This window comes from Pinus tabuliformis, chromosome 2_2 (genome assembly GCF_031772625.1).
Source record: "Pinus tabuliformis cultivar Carrire ecotype Pingquan chromosome 2_2, CPIR1, whole genome shotgun sequence".
NCBI lineage: Eukaryota > Viridiplantae > Streptophyta > Pinopsida > Pinales > Pinaceae > Pinus > Pinus tabuliformis.
In genome coordinates this window covers 139,671,488-139,692,999 of record NC_142300.1, presented here as the reverse complement: position 1 = coordinate 139,692,999, position 21,512 = coordinate 139,671,488, and positions in this window count along the sequence as shown.

Below are 21,512 nucleotides of genomic sequence, written 5' to 3'. Positions count from 1 at the left end.
AGGTTTCCATGTCCCATCGCGCTAGAAACCTCTACCACGTACGGGGGGCTGGGGTGTTAGGTATTTGAGTCGGGAGCACCCGAGAGAGTTGAAGGACTGAACCGATACTACAGGCACCCATGTTTGGTTATATGTGACTCGAGTGTGCATTCAGTTATATGCGAAGACTTTCCACGACATTTGCTTATGTGCGACAGTGATGGGTGCACTCATAGTGGGTGCGTCATGTTGTGTAGGGTACACACCCCTTCATACGTGCATGATGGGCGAGTCACCGATGGAATGCATGTGGGCAACCCTTGTTGGGTGCTTGGATGAAAGAGGTGACCATGTGTGGATGAGTTAGGATGCGGGCAGGTATGTGACATGCAAAGACAGGTGTAATTGGCTAAGTGTTGGTGCCGACCCATGGGTGTGATGATGCACACGATGGGACGCGGTGGTTCATTGGAATGGGGTCTGTTGAGGTTATGTGGCAGGTTAGTTAGGCCTTGTTATCCCTGAGAGACATGACCGTTGGGTGAAAGAATGCGTATAAGTAAGGAGGATGGCATTTGATGAAGGGACCTCGAACTCAGACTTCCACATCGTAGAATGTTATGCTCTTAACCTGCAAAGTAATACCCAAACATAGAATTTGCGAAGAAAAGATACCAAGAACACAAAATATGCGAAGAAAATATACCCAGAGCACAGAATATCAATGATTTTATTATTCAGAGAGAAATGTTCACAGGCAACTTCGAGGGGGCAACCTCCAATAGAGCAGAGCTCGATTACAAAACAAGACACGATGCTCCTCGCAGGGAGTCTCTATCGTTTATATATGACTCATACATGCAATACCACGGGCCAATATCGTGGGTTTTATTAATACCATCTATCTAATACTACCGCCCATTTACCATCTATCTAATACTTCCGCCCATTTGCAACTAACTGTGGTCCCGTCATTAATTGCGGGTTAACCACTTACAAATATTAATATGGGATTTATTGACTCTTGACTATGACGTGATCCCAAGACATAAATAAGGGGGTTAGGGTGGGACCCTAACATGCCCTCCCCCTTAAGACTAGCCTTGTCCTCAAGGCTGAAGCTGTGGAAACTGCTGAAGAATAGTGGCTGGTTCCCAAGTTGCATCTTCCGGAGAGGTGTCTTTCCATTTGACGAGGACCTCCTTAATCATGCGGCCGCGCAGGTGCTTGTCTCGTGTGTCTAGAACCTATTCAGGTTGAAGCCAGATTGACCCTTCTTCGTCCAATTCAGGTAGACTGGTTTGAACTCGGCAATTGTTCCCAATCACTTTCTTGAGGCACGATACATGGAAAACTGGGTGGATTTTTGCTGTAGGTCGCAAAGCCAACTTGTAAGCCACTTCTCCAATGTGCTGAAGTACTTGGTATGGTCCGTAGAATTTTGGGGAGAGCTTTTGACAACCCTTGTCTTTGAGTGATGTTTGCTTATATGGTTGCAGCCTCAAAAAGACCTGATCCCCTTCTTGAAATTGGCGCTCTGAGCGATGTTGGTCAGCGTGTTGCTTCATACGGTTCTGAGCTTGATGAAGATTCTCGCGCAGATGGGCAAGCATGGTTGCGCGGTGTTGTAGGAGTTGATCCACGGCTTGTACTTTGGAGCACCCCGTGAGAGAAGAAGTAGGGGAAGGCGGAAGTTGTCCATAGACTGCTTCATAGGGAGTCATTTTGGTGGTGGCATGATAGTTGGTGTTATACCACCACTCCGCCAGAGGTAACCACTGTACCCAAAGGTGTTGCTTTTCTGAAGTGAAACACCGAAGGTAGGTTTCTAGACATTTGTTGACGGCTTCGGTTTGACCATCTGTTTGCGGATGATATGAAGTACTGAGTTTGAGTTGAGTGCCTTGTATTCTGAAGAGCTCCTGCAAAAAATTACTGGTGAAGATTGGGTCACGGTCGGACACAATAGAAGTGGGCATGCCATGCAATTTGAAGATCTGATCCATGAAAGTTTGAGCAACCAAGGTTGGTGTAAATGGGTGGGGTAGGGCGCAGAAATGACCATACTTCGATAGTCGGTCCACAACCACCATGATGACTGACTTGTTCCCAGACTTTGGAAGACCTGTAATGAAATCCATGGAGACCTCTTTCCAAATTGACGCCGGAATGGGCAATGGTTGTAATGTGCCTGGTGTGTTGACGGTTTCCCCTTTGTGGCGTTGACAGACGTGACATTCTGCTACGAAAGTAAGGATGTCCTGTTTCATGCCGGCCCAAAAAAATGATCTTCTGGTGCGAGCATACGTCTTCTGAAAGCCCGAATGTCCTGCAATGGGAGATGAGTGCAATTCTGCCAAAATGCGACTTTTGAGGGTGGATGTTGGCGATATTACGACTCTGTCCTTGTAGCGAAGAATATCATTCTGCCACGAGTAGCCCTTGCTGGAATTAGGATCTACCTGCAATTGAGAAATGAGTTGGGAGAGCCCGGGATGTGAAAACCATTCCCTGCAAGCCTCTTCAATCCAGTCAGGAATGGGGAGGGAAATTGCGAGCAGAGTACTTTCCTCCTCAAATTGGCGCGACAATGCATATGCTACCCTGTTGTCTTTCCCTTTCTTGTAAATTATCTCATAATCATATCCCAGCATTTTGGCTAACCATTTATTTTGCTGTGGGGAAGATAGGCATTGCTCCAAAAAATATTTAAGACTGTGATGATCTGTGCGGATTTGGAAACATCGCCCCAACAAGTAAGGTCGCCAGGTCTCGACTGCATGTAAGATGGCCATCATTTCCTTCTCGTAGGTAGATTGGCCCATATTCTTCCCACTTAGTTGTTGGCTGGTGAAGGCCAATGGTCGCCCTTCCTGCATTAAGACCGCTCCAATACCTGTTCCCGAAGCATCAAATTCAATGACAAATGATTTGGTGAAGTCCGGTAGTGCTAAGACAGGAGTGGAACACATGGCGGTTTTGAGAGCGGTAAATGCCTGTTGTGCTTCCTCGTTCCAGAAGAAGGAATTTTTCTTTAGGAGTTGCGTTAGGGGCTTCGCTATGCGGCCATAGTTGCGACAAATTTACGATAATAGCCTGTGAAACCCAAAAATCCTCTCAAGCTTTTCAAGGTCTTAGGTTGAGGCCATTCTTGCATTGCCTGGATCTTTTTGGGGTCCACCTTGACACCTTCACGCCCCACAATGTGGCCCAAATACTTAACTTCTTCCATGCCAAATGAACACTTAGACATCTTGACAAATAATTTATGTGTTCGGAGCAGTTGCAAGAGTAGATCTACATGCTAAAGATGTGCCACCCAAGTGCCACTATAGATGAGGATGTCATCGAAGAAGACAAGGACAAATTTTCTAAGATATGGTTTAAGGAGGTGATTCATAAGGCTCTGAAAAGTAGAGGGGGCATTACAGAGACCAAATGGCATGACGAGGAACTCATAATGGCCTTCATGAGTTCTGAAAGCTGTCTTGGGAATGTCGACTTCCTTCATGCGAATTTGGTGATAGCCTGAGCGAAGATCCAACTTAGTGAAGAATTGAGCCCCATTGAGTTCGTCCAGCAAATCGTCAACCACTGGGATGGGAAATTTATCTTTGACTGTTAACTTATTGAGGGCCCTGAAGTCGGGACACATCCGCCACTCCCCATCTTTCTTGAGGACCATGACCACTAGGGATGAATAAGGACTAATGCTGGGACGAATGACACCTGCTTCCAACAATTCCTTGATGATTTTTTCTATTTCATTCTTTTGGGTGAACGAATATCTATATGGTCGCACATTTGGGGGTTGGGCCCCTGGAACCAATGTGATGCTATGATCATGTTCCCCTCGCGAGGGTGGAAGCTCATGAGGCTTGTCAAAGACCGTCCGATGTTTATTTAAAATCTATTGCATCTCAGGATGAATTGGCGGAGACATGGTGTCTACTACCTAGATGGCATTAAATTGAGCTACCACTCCATGATGGCCCTTTTTAAAAAAAAATTCCATCCTATGCGAGCTGATGATAGAGGGGGTTCCTGCCTGTAGTCCACGGAGGGTATGTGTGGAGTTGTTTTGCTTAAAACTCATATATAACTCCTGGAAATCCATTGTGATTGGCCCAAGAGTGCAGAGCCATTCCGCACCTAGGATAATGTTGCAACCCCCCATGTGTATTGCAAACATGTGGGTTTTCAATTGATAATCCCCCATTTGAATTTTGACATTTTCACAGCGACCTTCACATTTCATTGTGCCCCCATCTGCAATCTGGACTTGGAAGTTAGAAACTGCCTGGACGAAACAATGTGCTGCTTCAGCGATCTTTTGATGGATGAAATTATGGGTACTTCCACTATCAATCAAGACTACTACTGGGCGATGTTTAAGAGAACCCCTGATTTTGAGAGTTTGAGGGGAAGAAATTCCTGCCAATGCATTTAGCGAAATAATTGGTTCATCAGATACAATTTCCTTTTGGTTATCTTCTTCGATCTCCTCCGGTTCCTCAAGTGGTGGATCTTCCTCGGTGGAGCTGTAGTCAGTGGCATCTATTTGAAAAAACTTGTGCTCTTTGCATTTATGACCCGGGGAATATTTTTCATCACAGTAGTAACATAGTCCTTGCTTCCTTCTTTCGGCCATTTCCGCAGGTGACACCTTTTGAATCTTAAGTGTCTGAGTCGTATTGGGAGCCTGTGAGGGACGACCTTTAGCGGGGAAGTTGGGGCGGCTGGATTGGGCTGTTAATGCACGTTCCACCTTACGGGCTACTTGGCAAGCCTCTGTCCATGTGGGAGGGTGGTGGAGTAGAACCTAAGCTTTGATGGCTTCTTTAAGACTGCTGATAAAGCATTCCATGTAGAACTCATCTGTGAGACCCCTAGTGCGGAAGGCTAAGGCTTCAAAAGTAGTAATATATTCCTCCACTGTACCCGTTTGTCGGAGCTTAGTGAGACGCCCCAAGAAAGAGTCTTCCTGTTCAAAGCGACTGCGAAGAGTTTTGGCAAATTGGGCCCAATCCCGAAACTGTCCATTGCAACACTGATGCCATTCCTTCCATTGCCATCGTTCATTTTCCAAGTACATGGTGCCCACCATAAGCTTAGTCCCCTCATCTATGATATGATTCAATTGGAAATACTGCTCCATTTGTGCTAGCCATGCGGACGTGTGAGAACCGTCAAATTTATGCATATCCAACTTGGGAGGTCGCTGACTAGGTGGTGGATGGGTGTGCCAGACTTGATGAGAGTGGCTAGACTCACCCTCATGGTATTCATGGCCATTATACGCCTCCTCGTGGGCTGGCTCCTTGCCCTTTGGGAGTGCATCATGTAGCTGGTTACTTATTCCTTTAAGCTCAAGTTGGATAAGCTTCACCGCCGATTGGAGGGAGTGCACATGCTCTTCATTTTTGTCGATCCTTTCATTGGCCATCGCTTGGGCGTGAGTTTCTACCATACACCAACCTTAGGACAAAAATTGGGACTGCCTAAAAAATTTTTACTAAGAAATTGAATGGTACCACCTTGCTCAGCTCGTCGTCCTGATTTTGATGGGCTAGGTCACCAATAAGCGCCCCGGAAGATCTCAGATTTTTTTTTTTTTTTGGAAAACTCCTAACGGAGTTTTACTCCTTCCTGATCAATACTGCAGTCGCCAAATCCTCAGAATGTCAATGCCGCCAAAAGTCCTGCGAAAATTATATCAAGGGACAGGAACCCTTCACAACTACTCCGATCTGGTGGATCTGAGAGATCTGAATGGTGGAACAACTGTTGCTGTTGATCTGATGTAGCTGCGGGACTGATGTCTGCTGCTGCTGCCCTTGCTGATCTGGAATAGGTGATGTTTGATCCCCCCATAGAAAGGGAACTATGGTCTTGAGGAGTTTCAGGTGCTACAGATCGCAATATACATAAGGGTCTGACAGTAGTACTCGGCCCAATGTTTCAGGGCTCTAACTAAGGAGGATCGACCGTACCCTTAACCGTACAACCCGACTACCCTATCGTACGGGCAAGTAATCTCTCCGAGTGTTGTTCTCGGTGTACTGTAGCCACAAGACGGCCGAAGGTTTATCTATGGCGAGGTTTCAAGGGAGCTAGGGGGCTTCCTATATACCCAAAGGGTACGTGGAAGACAGTCCGTGCACGGTTCTGTCTAATGCGCTACTACTCGAAGGGGTACCCACAGGGGTTACAAGGAAGTCCAACAGACGTGACCACCTCTTGTATTTCCTGCGTGCATGCCTCCCCAAATTTGCAGGTTTATGTGCTTAACGACAGATCCCCTGGTTTAAAGACGTAGGAACACGTCTCTAGCCAAAAAAAATTTTGCTAAAATTTGGAGATCCCACCGAGCCCTGGAAAGTGCTCTGATACCACTTGTTATGCTCTTAACCTGCAAAGTAATACCCAAACATAGAATTTGCGAAGAAAAGATACCGAGAACACAAAATATGCGAAGAAAATATACCCAGAGCATAGAATAGAAATGATTTTATTATTCAGAGAGAAATGTTCATAGGCCTCTTCGAGGGGGCAACCTCCAATAGAGCAGAGCTCGATTACAAAACAAGACACGATGCTCCTCACAGGGAGTCTCTATCCTTTATATATGACTCATACATGCAATACCATGGGCCAATATCGTGGGTTTTATTAATACCATCTATCTAATACTACCGCCCATTTACCATCTATCTAATACTTCCGCCCATTTGCAACTAACTGTGGTCCCGTCATTAATTGCAGGTTAACCACTTACAAATATTAATATGGGCTTTATTGACTCTTGACTATGACGTGATCCCAAGACATAAATAAGGAGGTTAGGGTGGGACCCTAACACAGAACAAGTGTGAAGGAAGGAGTTGGGCAAAAAAAAAAGGGAGAGAAGGACGCAGGTAAGAGGGCTGCACCGGTGGGCGGGTTTGACTTGGTAATGCGGACAGGCATAGTGGGGCGGGTTACTGACCGAGTAGGTAGATCACACTATGTGCGGGCCATGTGTGCTCACTATGGACCACACCGATGGGGAGAGTTTGGATGTCACAGAATGGAAAGTTGGGCGGACAAGTTCGCAATTCAGGTGTGGTGTTGTGTCATATAGGCCATGGGAAGTGCAACACGACCACATGACACGTCGGGTTGAAAGAATAATTGAAGAAGATAAATTTATGGTAAGTTATTTTCACTGCAATGTTAAGAACACTTTTGGAAAATTGACTGAGTTTTGAAGTAGGCGTAGACTGTGTACTCAAGTATTGGTAAAAGGAAAAAGTATGGCGGTGCTGCACCCACTTATGTGTGGTTGAAATACTACCACTAGGATAGGAGCATGACATGGGGTCTCCCAGTCCCTCCTCAAAAAAAGTCACCAAATTTCGAGGGACCCAAGGATTCCATGTCCGGCCTTGTCGAAAGCCTCCCAAGTGTAGAAAATTTGGGGTTTCCATGTTTTGTCATGATGGAAATCACCCCAGGTGCAGTAAACTTGGTGTACATTGAGTCTGAAACCTCACATCAAGAAAAAGGCTTGGTTGGTCAAGAGAATGAAGGTTTCTTCATTGGTAAAGGATCTCACTAAGGATCAAAGGTTGGAGTCTCTTCTACAGTTAGTCCACCAAGGACTATCAAAAATTGAAAGAAGGACGTAGTGTCAGGGAATGAAGTGCTAAAGAAACAAAGTGCGGAGAGGAGGAATGACTTGACTCGTGCTTGGAGGATATTCTTGTCAATGGTCTAGGGCTTCGCAATGACCAATAATATGCTTCAATAAGAGAAATTTATGAAAGGGTTTTCCTCTCTAAGAGAGAGAGGTTTTGCCCTGGCAGAGAGCCAACATCTTGTGTTCTTGTTCTTATGTTTTTAGCACCAGTTTGATGAAGTAAACACACATTCATTAATAATAATAGAAGAAGATTAAGATAAAAATATAAATTGTAAAAGATCTTCACAAATTGTTAACAAGTCTAGAAGAATCCTGCTATACCCCATTTCCCTAGATTCTTCAACGCAGTATCGGAGCTAAGGAGGCACATCAAGGAAAGGGAATCTCAAGAACATCCGCAAGGTTGAAGCATCAAACCAAGAAGTCTCAATCATATCAAGGACAAAAAGGTCTACCATCTATCATTCATCATGGAAGACTACAAAGCAAGAAGAAACACCTTGTATAAAGGCACCTACAAGAAGAAAAAATCAAAGAGGGACCTACATCAAGCTACACCATCTTGAAAAATGAAAGGCACTATGAGTCAAGTCATCAAGCAAGTCCATTTGAAGAAAGCAACTTGAAGAACATCAAGATCTAAGGAAGGCAAGCCATCAAGTCTTCAAGAAGAAAGAAAGTTCACTACATCTCAAACTCTATCAAGTAAGTATATGTCCCCTTCTGAGTATACCTCAATGTCTTTTTGCAAGGAAAGTAACAAATTGGTTGGGACCACTACATGTCCAAAGTCCAATGATTTGGATGCCAAGAATATGGATGCTACAAAAGGGATTGTCCTAAACTTAAGAAGGAAAACAACAATAAGAGAAAAAGGGAAGAAGCTCATGTAACTCAAGAAGTGAAAGAAGACGACAAGAAGAAAAAGAAGGAAGATCCTCCTATGACTAAGTCAACCTCTTTGCTTAAAGTCTTCTTTCAAAGTTTTGAGTAGTATAGGAGCATATAGAAATAGAATAGATTGCATGGTTAAAGATATCTTCTAGAATATAGGAGCATGGTGTAGATATAGCTCAAGATATTCACATAGAAGGAGCATACCTATTATAGGGTCTCATCCACAATGAAAAAATGATTGATCATGATCAAAATTCTTAGAAGGCCTCCATCATCAAAGGAAGAAACATTTGCAAGGTAAGGGTCTTCAAGATCCTCTGATAGAATCTTCAAAATAAGGTTCATACATAAGGGGTAGATGTCTCATTGGGAGTCCCATTTATGGGATTCAAGAAAGGATGATATATAGGCGAGAGCAAATGAAGCAAGAAAGGCTACACCAATTGTTACACAGTAATGTGTCACTGTCTCCCTGTCAGTGTTCCTGCTGTGTCATGGGACCCAATTACTCATGCTCATGCTCTCTAATGTTGCTAAATGACCCACTTTGCCAAATTTTCTGCATCATCGTGACTTTTGTCAAAATAACCGCGCTGATGGGCGCTCCATAATAGACCGAATGCGCTGCCAGCGCGGAAGTACACGTGATTCCCGTGCTGGTTGAATTTCATGAGACAACGCGTTTGTTATTCATATCGGATCGCGCTGACATGACCTTCTCTGTTATTCAGCAGCGATGTCAACACCCCAGTGCAGTTCTGAACCCGCGCTGATCTAGTTTGGGCGAGTTTGTTCCAACAGCCGGCCTTCCAGATGACTCCAGACCTGGTTGTTGGCCTTGTAAATGTCGCCCTCCCTTCTCTGGCATGTCTGTTTCATCATTTGAGCCACCTTCCTTGGAGATAAGCTCATCCTCCCACCATTCATGGAGACTCCTTCTCCTATTTAAGCCTCTACCATTGCCATGAGCATCTAGTTTGGAATTCGTAGTGCTTGGAGTGTTGCTGCTAGTGTGTGAGCTTGATAGGTAGCTGGTGTGACAAGTGTGGGATTGCTAGGGAGCTTAAGGAAGGCTGTTAAGTGTTTCTTCCTTGTGTAAACTTGTGTGAGAGAGAGCTTTTGTCTTGGGAGATCTACCTCCAAGGGTGAATGCTTAAGAGACTTGCTGGCTGGACCCTCTTGAGAAGGATTTGACGTCAGAACTATGGTTGTATTCTTCTTTGTTTATTAATAATAGACGACTATCATTATGGTTCCACTCTTAATGTCCTTATGATTATGTTTGAGTTATATCTTTTCTGACTAATATATAGTTACATCTACTGGATTTTATGCTTGTGTTTGTATCGTTCTTTGCATCTGCAGGTGTCCGTACACGAGGATCATGAGGACCATGACTGGCCGAGGCAAAGGGACGGGAGCATCAACTCTTCTACAAGTACTAGCGTTGGAATCTAGGTAGGCCTTCATCATTGGTCTTTTATGTGTAATTAGGAACCTGCGTGTTAGCGTTGTTTGATTGTTGCTAGACCTCGTTTGGACTAGTATGGATCGCCTCTGTCCGCAGAGGGGATTTACCCCCACAACACCAATCGAGGAGAACTATCAAATAAAGCCAAGATGATAAAAGTGTAATCAAGATGAGGTATGTATGCATCAAAGTTTAAGTCATGTCATCATATATATTGGGTCATAGTAAAAGTTCTAGAATCATGATCAAGAATAAAAGGATCTCTTTCACCAACAATATGCTCAGAGGCATGTAATAAAATGGAGTAAAGGTCAACATGAATACGTGCTCTCATAAGGAGTATAAGGTGGTTGACTAATCAATCCAAGAAGAAGCAAAAGAATAAAGAGATCAACCATGTGAAGAACATCGTGGTCACAAAGAATAACTATTTGAAAAGATTCCTCAACATCTCTCGAAAGAAGGCATGGAAACTCTGACAAATGAAAAAAAGTTCAAATGACCCTTGACACCTATGAGGGCCTTAGAGATACTAAGGTGTAGATAACTGATTCAACTCTACAAATATGTCATGATGAAGAGGCCATACAACAAAAGCACCATTTGATGTTGAAGCAATATCACGATGAAGTCATCCAAGGCCACTAAATCAAAGTATGAGAATGAGCAAGTACAACTAAGAATCCATGTGATAAGTATTATGAAGGATAGACAAGATGACAAAGGAGTAGCTAGATGACAAAAAGGAACTAATATATATCAATAAGGCCACTTTCTATGAAGGGAGAAATTACATGACAAACTAGGAGGGAAATTGATCAATGGCCGGTACCCTGCCAAGAAGAAGTTCAAACGAAGACTTCATGACATCGAAGGAAAGAAGGATATCAAGTAGCTAAATGACCCACAAAGAAGACATTGTTGATGAATGGAAAAGTCCCTATCTAAGAGGGAGTTGTAACAAGTTCCCAACTAAAAAGGAGCTTGGGCAAGTTCCTTGTCAGAGGAAAGTTGGGCATGTATTCCTCAATCAAGGGGAAGAGATAGACACAACATTCTTGTCTTCACTTGGCAAGAAAGAATGAGAGGATTGGGTAATTATCTGGCATCTGATGCTCTTTAAGGATGTGTAGGGAATCCAAGACAAGAGTATCCAAGAGGAGCGATATTCTTTGAGGTCTGGGAAACCAAGACAAGAATTGTCCTAGAAGGTCATACTCATGGAACACCTGGGTGGGTATGTACCTTAAGAGACAATGACTAAGGTGTTTATAAGCCATTGGCCTCACCAATATTGTGCTATGATCTTATGAGAGATAAAGCTGTTAGTCAAGGCCTTGCTATGAACAATGTTGGCTAATATGATGCTATAAAAAATGGGTTGCCAATCTGGTTTCTCTTATGTGAATTATTCAAGATTTAAAAATAGCCAAGCACCTTGTAATGATTTATGAATACCTTCCTAGTTAAGAGGGGGTGTTGAAGAAATTTTAACCGGGTTCGATCTTCATAAATGTACTTTTGATATTTGCATTTATTCAAGAAAAGAAATATATATATATATATATATATATTATATTTATCAATGAGTTTCTTGCTCATCGAAAAAGGCGTAGCACATGTTAAAGTGTTATAAGTGAGTCGAAGAGTGAAAAGGAAATGTTTAAGACCTTAAGGGCATGTTACACCAGGTATATTTATGTATTAGAGTCAAATATATTACTACCCTTTTGCCTTCGTTCGGGTCGTGCACCCATTCAAACCCCAAATTTCGTTCGGGCGAGCCGGGTCGTGTCGTGTCGTGCCATGCGTGTGTGCCCGGGCACACGTGGCTGTGCCGAAAATGCTAAGTCATGAACGTCCATGTTTCTTCCGCATGTTCATGCAGCCCGTTTACCCGACGATCCCTCGTGTCTTTGTTCGGGTCATGCACCCATGGAAACCAAAAGATTTGTTTGGGCGGGTCGGGTCGTGCCATGCCGTGTGTGGGTGCCTAGGCACACATGGCGTGCCAAAAATTCTAACTCATCACCACCCATTTGCCTTCTACACATTTGTGCGACCTATTTTCCTGACACTCCCTCGTGTCTTTGTTCAGGTTGTGCACCCATGGAAACCAAAAATTTTGTTTGGGTCGTGCACACATGGAAACTCCAAATTTCGTTCGGACGGGTCGGGTCACGTCGTCTGTGGGTGTCCATGCAAACATGTTCGGGCGAGTCTGGTTGGGTTATGTTGTGCCCTGTGTGGGTGCTCAGGAACATGTGGGCATGCAAAAAATGCTAAGATGTGACCGCCCGTGTGCCTTCTGCATGTTTGTGTGACCCGTTTTCTCAACGCTCCCTTGTGCCTTCGTTTGGGTCATGCACCCATGGAAACCCCAAATTTCATTTGGGTGGGTCAGTTCGTGCCATGCGTGGGTGCTCAGGCACATGTAGTAGTGCTAAAAATGCTAAGTTATGACCCCTCGTGCCTTCTACACATTTGTGCGACCCATTTGCCCGACACTCCCTTATGCCTTCATTCGGGTCGTGCACACATGGAAACCCCAAATTATGTTCCGGTTGTGCACCCATGGAAACTCAAATTTTTTTCAGGTCAGGTCATGTCATGTTGTAGGTGGGTGTCCATGCAAACGCGTTCAGGTGGGTTGGGTCGGCTCACCCATGGCCGGTCACATTGTGTCATGCTGTGTGTGGGTGCCGGGCACACGTGGCTGTGCCAAAAGCGCTAAGTCGTCACCGCCCATGTGTATTCTGCACGTTCATGCAACCCATTTGCCTGACACTCCCTCATGCTTTCATTTGGGTCATGCACCTATGGAAACCCCGAATTTCATTCATGTCGTGCACCCATGGAAACCCCAAATTTCATTCGGGCAGGTCAGTTCATGTCGTGTGTGGATGCCCGTGCAAATGTGTTAGGGCAGGTCGCATTAGGTCAAGTCGTGTTGTGTCGTGTGAGGGCACCCAGGGCACATGTGGCTGTATTAAAAATGAAAAGTTGTGACCGGGGGTGGGCTTTGTGCACGTTTGTGCGGCTCGTTTTCCCGACTCTCCCTTGTGCCTTTGTTTTGATTGTGTGTCGAAGCCCATGTAAACTCATTCAGGCGGGTTGTTTGCCATGTAAACTTGTTGGGAAGGTCGTTTGCCCATGTAAAATTGTTTGGGCAGGTCATTTTCCCGTGTAAACTCGTTCGGGCGGGTCATTTATCATGTAAACTTGTTCGGGTAGGATGTTTGCGGGCACCCATGTAAACACATTTGGGCGAGTCATTTGCCATGCAGAATCGTTTGGGCGGGACGCTTGAAGGCACTCATGTAAACTCATTCAGGAGGGTCATTTTCCATGTAAAATCATTCAGGCGGGTTGTTTGAGCGTCGTTTGCCATGTAAACTCATTCGTGCGGGTCGTTTTCCTTGTAAACTAGTTCAGGTGGGTCATTTGAGGGCACCCGTGTAAACTCGTTCGGGGAGGTCGTTTGCCATGTAAACTCTTTTGGATGGATCATTTGAGGGTGTCCATGTAAACTTGTTTGGGTGGGTCATTTGAGGGCATCCATGTAAATGCATTCGGGCGGGTCATTCGAGGGCGTCCATATAAACTCATTTGGGTAGGTCATTTGGGTGGGTCATTTGAGGGATCTGTGTAAACTCATTCAAGCAGGTCGTTCGAGCGGGTCATTTAAGGGTGTTCGTGTAAACTCATTCAGGTGGGTCATTCGAGGGCACTCATGTAAACTCATTCATTCGAGTCGTTTGAGGGCATTCGAGTAAAATCATTCGGTTGGGTCGTTCAGTTTAAGGGCGCACCTAGGCACACGAGCCCATATCAAAAATGTTAAGTTGTGGCCCGTTGTGGGCTTTGTACACGTTCGTACAAATCATTTTCCCAGCTCTCCTTGCGCCTTTGTTTCGGTCGTGTGGGCACCCATGTAAACTCGTTCGGGCGGGTCATTTGAGGGCATCCTTGTAAACTCGTTCGGGTGGGTCATTTGAGGGCATCCATGTAAACTCGTTCATGTGGGTTGGGTGAGGGCATTCGTGTAAACATGTTAAGGTGGGTCGGGCGGGTTGGACGAGGGCATTCATGTAAACTTGTTCAGGCAGGTCGTTTAGTGTGAGGGCATTCCCAGGCACACAAGCCCATGTTTAAAATGCTAATTTGTGATCCAAGGTGGGATTTGTGCACGTTCGTGCAGCTCGTTTGCCCGACTCTCCCTTATGCCTTCATTTGGGTTGTGTGGTCCCCCATGTAAACTTGTTCGGGTAGGTCATTTGAGGGTGTCCATGTCAACTCGTTAGGGTGGGTCGTTCAGGTGGGTCGTTTGATGGTGTCCATGTAAACTCATTCGAGCGAGTCATTTTAGGGCATCTGTGTAAAATCGTTCAGGTGGGTAGGGCGAGAGTGTCTGTGTAAACTCGTTTGGGTGAGGGCATCCATGTAAACTCATTTGGTCGGGTCATTCAGTGTGATGACACGCCCGAGCACATAAACCCATATAAAAAAATGCTAAGTTGTGACCCGAGGTGGGCTTTGTGCATGTTTATGCAGCTTGTTTGCCCAGCTCTCCCTTGTCCCTTCATTTCGGTCGTCTGGGCGCCCATGTAAACTCGTTCGGGTAGGTTGTTTGAGGGCGTCCGTGTCAACTCGTTTGGGCGGGTAATTTGAGGGTGTCCATATAAACTCATTTGGGCAGGTCATTCAAGCGGGTCATTTGAGGGCATCCATGTAAACTCATTTGGGTGGGTTCGGTGAGGGCGTCTCTATAAACTCGTTCGAGCGGGTCAAGCGAGGGCATCTATGTAAACTTGTTCGGTCAGGTTGCTCAGTGTGAGGGCGTGCTCGAGCATACAAGCCCGTATCAAAAATGCTAAATTGTGAACTGGGTTGGGCTTTGTGCACATTCGTGTAGCTCGTTTGCCTGACTCTCCCTTCTCCCTTCGTTTCGGTCGTGTGGGCACCCATGTAAACTCATTCAGGTGGGTTGTTTGAGGGTGTCTGTGTCAACTCATTTGGGTGGGTCGTTTGAGGGTGTCCATGTAAACTCGTTTGGGTGGGTCAATCGTGTGGGTCGTTTGAGGGCGTTTATGTAAACTCGTTTGGGTGGGTCGTTTGAGGGTGTCCATGTAAACTTGTTGGGGTGGGTCATTTGAGGGAATCCATGCAAACTTGTTCAGGCAGGTCGAGCGAGGGCGTCCGTGTAAACTCATTCAGGCGGGTCATGCAAGGGCGTCCGTGTAAACTTGTTTGGTCAGGTAGTTCAGTGTGATGGCACTCCCGGGCACACGAGCCTGTATCAAAAATGCTATGTTGAGACCCGGGGCAAGCTTTGTGCATGTTCGTGCAGCTTATTTTCCTGTCTCTCTCTTGTCCCTTCGTTTTGGTCATGTAGGCACCCATGTAAATGTGTTTGGGTGGGTCGTTTGACGGCATCCATGTCAACTCATTTGGGTGGGTCATTTGACGGTGTCCGTGTGGGTCATTCGGGTGGGTAATTAGAGTGCATCCGTGTAAATTCGTTGGGGTGGGTCAGGCAAGGGAATCCGCATAAACTCATTTGGGCAGGTCAGGCGAGGGCGTCCATGTAAAATTGTTCGGTTAGGTCATTTAGTGTGAGGGCACGCCTGGGCACACGAGCCCATATCAAAAATGCTAAGTTGTGACTTGGGGTGGGTTTTGTTCACGTTCATGCAGCTCATGTTCCCGGCTCTTCCTTATCCCTTCATTTTGGTCTTGTGGGTGCCCATGTAAACTCATTCGGTCAGGTCATTTGAGGGCATCCGTGTCAACTCATTCAGGCAAGTCATTTGAGGGTGTCCATGTAAACTCATTCGGGTGTTTGTTCGGGTGGGTCATTTGAGGGTGTTCGTGTAAACTCGATCGGGCGGGTCATTTGGGTAGGCCGTTTTGTGGCATCCATGTAAGCTCCTTAGGGTGGGTCATTTGAGGGCGTCACTGTAAACTCATTCAGGCAAGATGTTTGAGGGCATTCCTGGAAACGCGTTTGGGTGGGTCGGGCAAGGGCATTCGTGTAAAATTTTTCGGGTGGGTTGGGTGAGGGTGTCCTTGTAAACTCATTTGATCGGGTCGTTCAGTGTCAAGGTGCACTCGAGCACATGAGCCCGTATCAAAATGCTAAGTTGTGACCCGGGGTGGGCTTTGTGAACGTTCGTTCAACTCGCTTGCTTGGCTCTCCCTTGTCCCTTTGTTTCGGTCGTGTGGGCACCACGTAAACTCATTCGGGTGGGTCATTTGAGGGCGTCCACATCAAATCATTTGGGCGAGTCATTTCAAGGCATCCGTGTAAACTCGTTTGGGTGGGTTGTTCGAGTGGGTCGGGCAAGGGCATCCATGTAAACTCGTTCGGGCAATTCGGGCGAGTGTGTCCATGTAAACTTGTTCGGTCAAGTCGTTTTGTTTGAGGGCATGCCCGGGCACATGAGCCCTTATAAAAAATTCTAAGTTGTGACCTGGGGTGGGATTTATGCACGTTCGTGCAGCTTGTTTCCCCAACTCTCCCATGTGCCTTCGTTTCGGTCATGTGGGTGCCCATGTTAACTCATTCAGGTGGGTCATTTGAGGGCATCCATGTAAACTCATTCAGGTGGGTCATTTGAGGGCATCTATGTAAACTCATTCAAGCGAGTTGTTTGAGGGCATCTGTGTAAACTCGTTCAAGAGGATCGTTTGAGGGCATCTGTGTAAACTTATTTAGGCGGGTCAGGTGAGGGCGTTTTTGTAAACTTTTTCAGGCGGGTCGAGCGAGGGTGTCTGTGTAAACTCATTTAGTCGAGTCATTTAGTGTGAGGGCGCACCCAGGCACACGAGCCTATATTAAAAATGCTAAGTTGTGACTCGGTGTGGGCTTTGTGCACATTCGTGCAGCTCTTTTTCCCTGATCTACCTTGTCCCTTCATTTCGGTCGTGTGGGTGCCCATGTAAACTCTTTCAGGCGAGTAGTTTGAGGGCGTCTGTGTTAACTCATTAGAGCGAGTCATTTGAGGGTGTCTATGTAAACTTGTTCTGGTGGGTTGTTTGGGTAGGTCAAGTGACGGAGTCCATGAAAAGTCATCCGGATGGGTCAGTCGAGGGTGTTCGTGTAAACTCATTCAGTCAAGTCATTCAGTGTGAGGGTGTGCCCGAGCACACGAGCCCATACAAAAAATGCTAAGTTGTGACCCAGGGTGGGCTTTGTGTATGTTCGTGCAACTCGTTTGCTCGACTCTCCCTTGTACCTTCATTTCATCATGTGGGTGCCCATGTAAACTCATTCAGGTGGCTCATTTGAGGGCATCAATGTCAACTCATTCGGGCGGGTCATTTGAGGCATCCATGTAAACTCGTTTGGGCAGGTCATTTGAAGTCGTCTGTGTAAACTTGTTCGGGCAGGTCTTGCGAGGGCATCTGTGTAAAGTCGTTCGGGAGGGTCAGCCGAGGGTGTCCATGTAAACTCATTCGATTGAGTCATTTAGTGTGTGGGCGTGCCCGGCCACACGAGTCTGTATCAAAAATGCTATGTTGTGACCCGAGGTGGGCTTTGTGCACATTCGTGTAGCTCATTTGCCCGACTATCGCTTATGCCTTCATTTGGGTCGTGTGGGCGCCCATGTAAACTCGTTCAAGTGGGTTGTTTGAGGGCGTCCATCTCAACTCGTTCGAGTGGATCATTTGAGTGCATCCATGTAAACCCATTCATGTGGGTCGTTTGGGTGGGTCGTTTGAGGGCGTCCATGTAAACTCATTCGGGCAAGTCGAGCGAGGGCGTCGACGTAAACTCGTTTGGCCAGGTCCGGTGAGTCATGGGAGGGAATCCATGTAAACTCATTTGGTCTTGTTGTTCAGTGTGAGGGCACACCCGGGTACATGAGCCCATATCAGAAATGCTAATTTGTGACCCACGGTGAGCTTTATGTACATTCATGCAACTCATTTTCCCGACTCTACCTTGTGCCTTCGTTTCGGTCATGTCTAGGCATCCATGTAAACTTGTTCAAGCTGATCATTTGAGGGTGCCCATGTAAACTCATCTGAGTGGGTTATTTGAGGGCATTCGTGTAAAATCGTTTAGGCGAGTCATTTGTGGGTGGCCATGTAAACTCATTCGAGCAGGTCGTTTGAGGGCACCTCGTGTTAACTCATTTGGGCAGGTCGTTTGAGAGCACACTTGTAAACTCATTCAGGTAGGTTGTTTGAGGGTGTTTGTGTAAACTTGTTCGGGCGGGTCATTTGAGAGTGCTCATTTAAACTCATTTGGTTAGGTTATTCAGTGTGAGGGCATGCCTGGGCACATGAGCCCGTATCAAAATTGCTAAGTTGTGACCTAGGGTGGGCTTTGTGCACATTTGTGTAGCTCGTTTGCCTGACTCTCCCTTGTGCCTTCATTTCGGTCATGTGTGGGTGCCAATGTAAACTCGGTTAGGTTGGGTCGTGTCGTGCCGTGTGAGGGCACCCATGAAAACTTGTTTGGTTGGGTTGGGTCGGGTCATGTGAGGGCACCCATGTAAACTTGTTCGGGTGTGGACTTGCTTTTTGTCTGAAAAGTGGATTGGTAATTGAGATGTTTGTTTGGTTTTGCCTGAAGGATGGCCTTGGGTCATTTGTAGGGTGGCTGATTCTCATCTACTCTCCATCCCCACTCAGTAGCACATGAGCGGTAATGTTGGCCATGCTCGTCTTGGTCCCTCGGTCGGCTTTTCGTGTGAAAGGTGGGTTGGTAATTGAGTTGTTTTTTCAGGTTTGCCTAAAGAATGGCCTTGGGTCATTTGTAGGGTGGCTAATTTTCATCTTTTCTCCATCCCCACTTGGTAGCACAAGAGCGGTAATGTTGGCCATGCTCATCCCGAGAGGCATATGTGAACAATTCCCCTTCTACTCTCCAAGTTCTTGGAGTTGTATGGGTTGTTGTGGTGTGGCTCCTGGGCTCGTCCTAGTCCCTCGTGCCCATCCAAATGATACAAGTGATAGGTTTTCTTTTCGTGTGAAAGGTGGGTTGGTAATTGAGTTGTTTTTTTAGGTTTGCTTGAAGAATGGCCTTGGGTCATTTGTAGGGTGGCTGATTTTCATCTTCTCTCCATCCCCACTCGGTAGCACATGAGTGGTAATGTTGGCCATGCTTGTCCCAGGAGGCATATGTGAACAATTCCCCTTCTGCTCTCCAAGTTCTTGGAGTTGTATGGGCTGTTGTGGTGTGGCTCCCAGGCTCGTCTTGGTCCCTCATGCCCATCCAAATGATACAAGTGACAAGTTTGCTTTCCGTGTGAAAGGTGGGTTGGTAATTGAGTTTTTTTTTACGCTTGCCTGAACAAGGCCTTGGGTCATTTGTACGATGGCTGATTTTCATCTTCTCTCCATCCCCACTCGGTAGCACATGAGCGGTAATTTTGGCCATGCTCATCCCAGGAGGCATATGTGAAAAATTCCCCTTCTGCTCTCTAAGTTCTTGGAGTTGTATGGGTTGTTGTGGTGTGGCTCCCTGGCTCGTCTTGGTCCCCTTGTGCCCATCCAAATGATACAAGTGACAGGTTTTCTTTTCATGTGAAAGGTGGGTTGGTAATTGAGTTTTTTTTTCGGGTTTTCCTGAATGACAACCTTGGGTCATTTGTAGGGTGGTGGATTTTCATCTTCTCTCCATACCCACTTTGTAGCACATGAGTGGTAATGTTGGCCATGTTCATCCGGGAGGCATATGCGAAAAATTCCCCTTCTTCTCTCTAAGGTCTTGGAGTTGTATGGGTTGTTGTGGTGCGTCTCCCTGGCTCATCCTCATCCCCTCGTGCCCATCCAAATGATACAAGTGACAGGCTTTCTTTTCATGTGAAAGGTGGGTTGGTAATTGAGTTTTTTTTGGGTTTTCCTGAACGATGGCATTGGGTTGTTTGTAGGGTGGCCGATTTTCATCTTCTCTCCATCCCCACTCGGTAGCACATGAGCAGTAATATTGGCCATGCTCATACCGGGAGGCATATGTGAACAATTCGCCTTTTGCTCTCTAAGTTATTGGAGTTGTATGGGTTGTTGTGGTGTGGCTCCCTGGCTTGTCCTAGTCCCTCGTGCCCATCCAAATGATACAAGTGATAGGTTTTCTTTCCATGTGAAAGGTGGGTTGGTAATTGAGTTGTTTTGTTGGGTTTGCCTGAATGATGGCCTTGGGTCATTTTTAGGGTGGCCGATTTTCATCTTCTCTCCATCCCCACTCGGTAGCACATGAGCGGTAATGTTGGCCATGCTCATCCCCATCCCTCTTGCCCATCCGAATGATAAAAATGTTAAAGTTTGCTTGGCGCTCCTTTGAGCCTTCGTTGTTGTGGTCCTAGATGGAAACCCCAAAACTCTGTCGTGCCTATGTCGCTATCGTGCCCCTCAGTTGTTGTGAATATAAAATTTTGATTGGGCTGGGCAGCCATGTGTGGCTCCATTGAAATTTTCTCCTCGTTATATTGTTCGCCTCCTCCCTATTTGAGGGGGAGGGTTTTGCTTTTCGTGTGAAAGGTGGGTTGGTAATTGAGTTGGTTTTTCAAGTTTGCCTCAAGAGTGGCCTTGGGTCATTTTTAGGGTGGCCAATTTTCATCCTCTCTCCATACCCACTCAGTAGCACAAGAGTGGTAATGTTGGCCATGCTTGTCCCAGGAGGCATATGTGAACAATTCCACTTCTACTCTAAGTTCTCGGAGTTGTATGGGTTGTTGTGGTGTGGCTCCCTCTGATAGACATGCTCTTCATTGTTCGGCTATTTATGGTGTTGGTTTCTTGTGCTTGTACTCTTTCTGTGTTGGCATTGTCAGCTAAGATGATACATTTAAGAGGAACGTGGAAGGGTTTTGGTTGTAAACCACCTACCCTCCCTCTTGCTTGCTTTTTCTGTCAGGTGATGTGAGGTGTTGTTCTCCTTAATGTAAAGCTAAGGGTTGGCATTCCTTTCAAAGTGCACATCATCCATGGTTGCGTTCGGTTTGAGTTTTTGATAGATGTGTTGGCCCATATGTTTAATTGAGTGGTCAGATTTTTCCTTGCATCTCACGTGCGTGGCAGGCTTTTGCGGTTGGAAATGTTAAGTCACAACATTTATGGGCATTTGTTGTTTTAATTGTGTATGCACTCATGGTCCAATGGGGAGGAGGCTTGCTACGTCAATGGTGGGGGCTATCTGGAAGAAGGAATTTGAGGTGGAATGCTTCAACCTCCCTCATCAGTGTGGAGGTGACCGCAGGTGAAAATTATTCTTTGTCTAGTTGGTCAAGTTGTGGGCAATATCCTAGGTTGCTTGTACGTAGGGAGCATGGGGTGCCTCGCTTCTCGATCCCTCCTCCTATTTGGATATGTTCTTGTATTGTGTAGCGAGCCTCTTGATTTGCATTTATTTCCTTCCTTTGCCTTCGCATCGTGGTTTCCGTAGGTGGTCAAGCGATCGAGGTCCACTGTTGCTGCTATCTGGGTGGCCTCCTAAGTGGCTTCAGTGCAGTGCGGGGAGGGTCTCAGTGC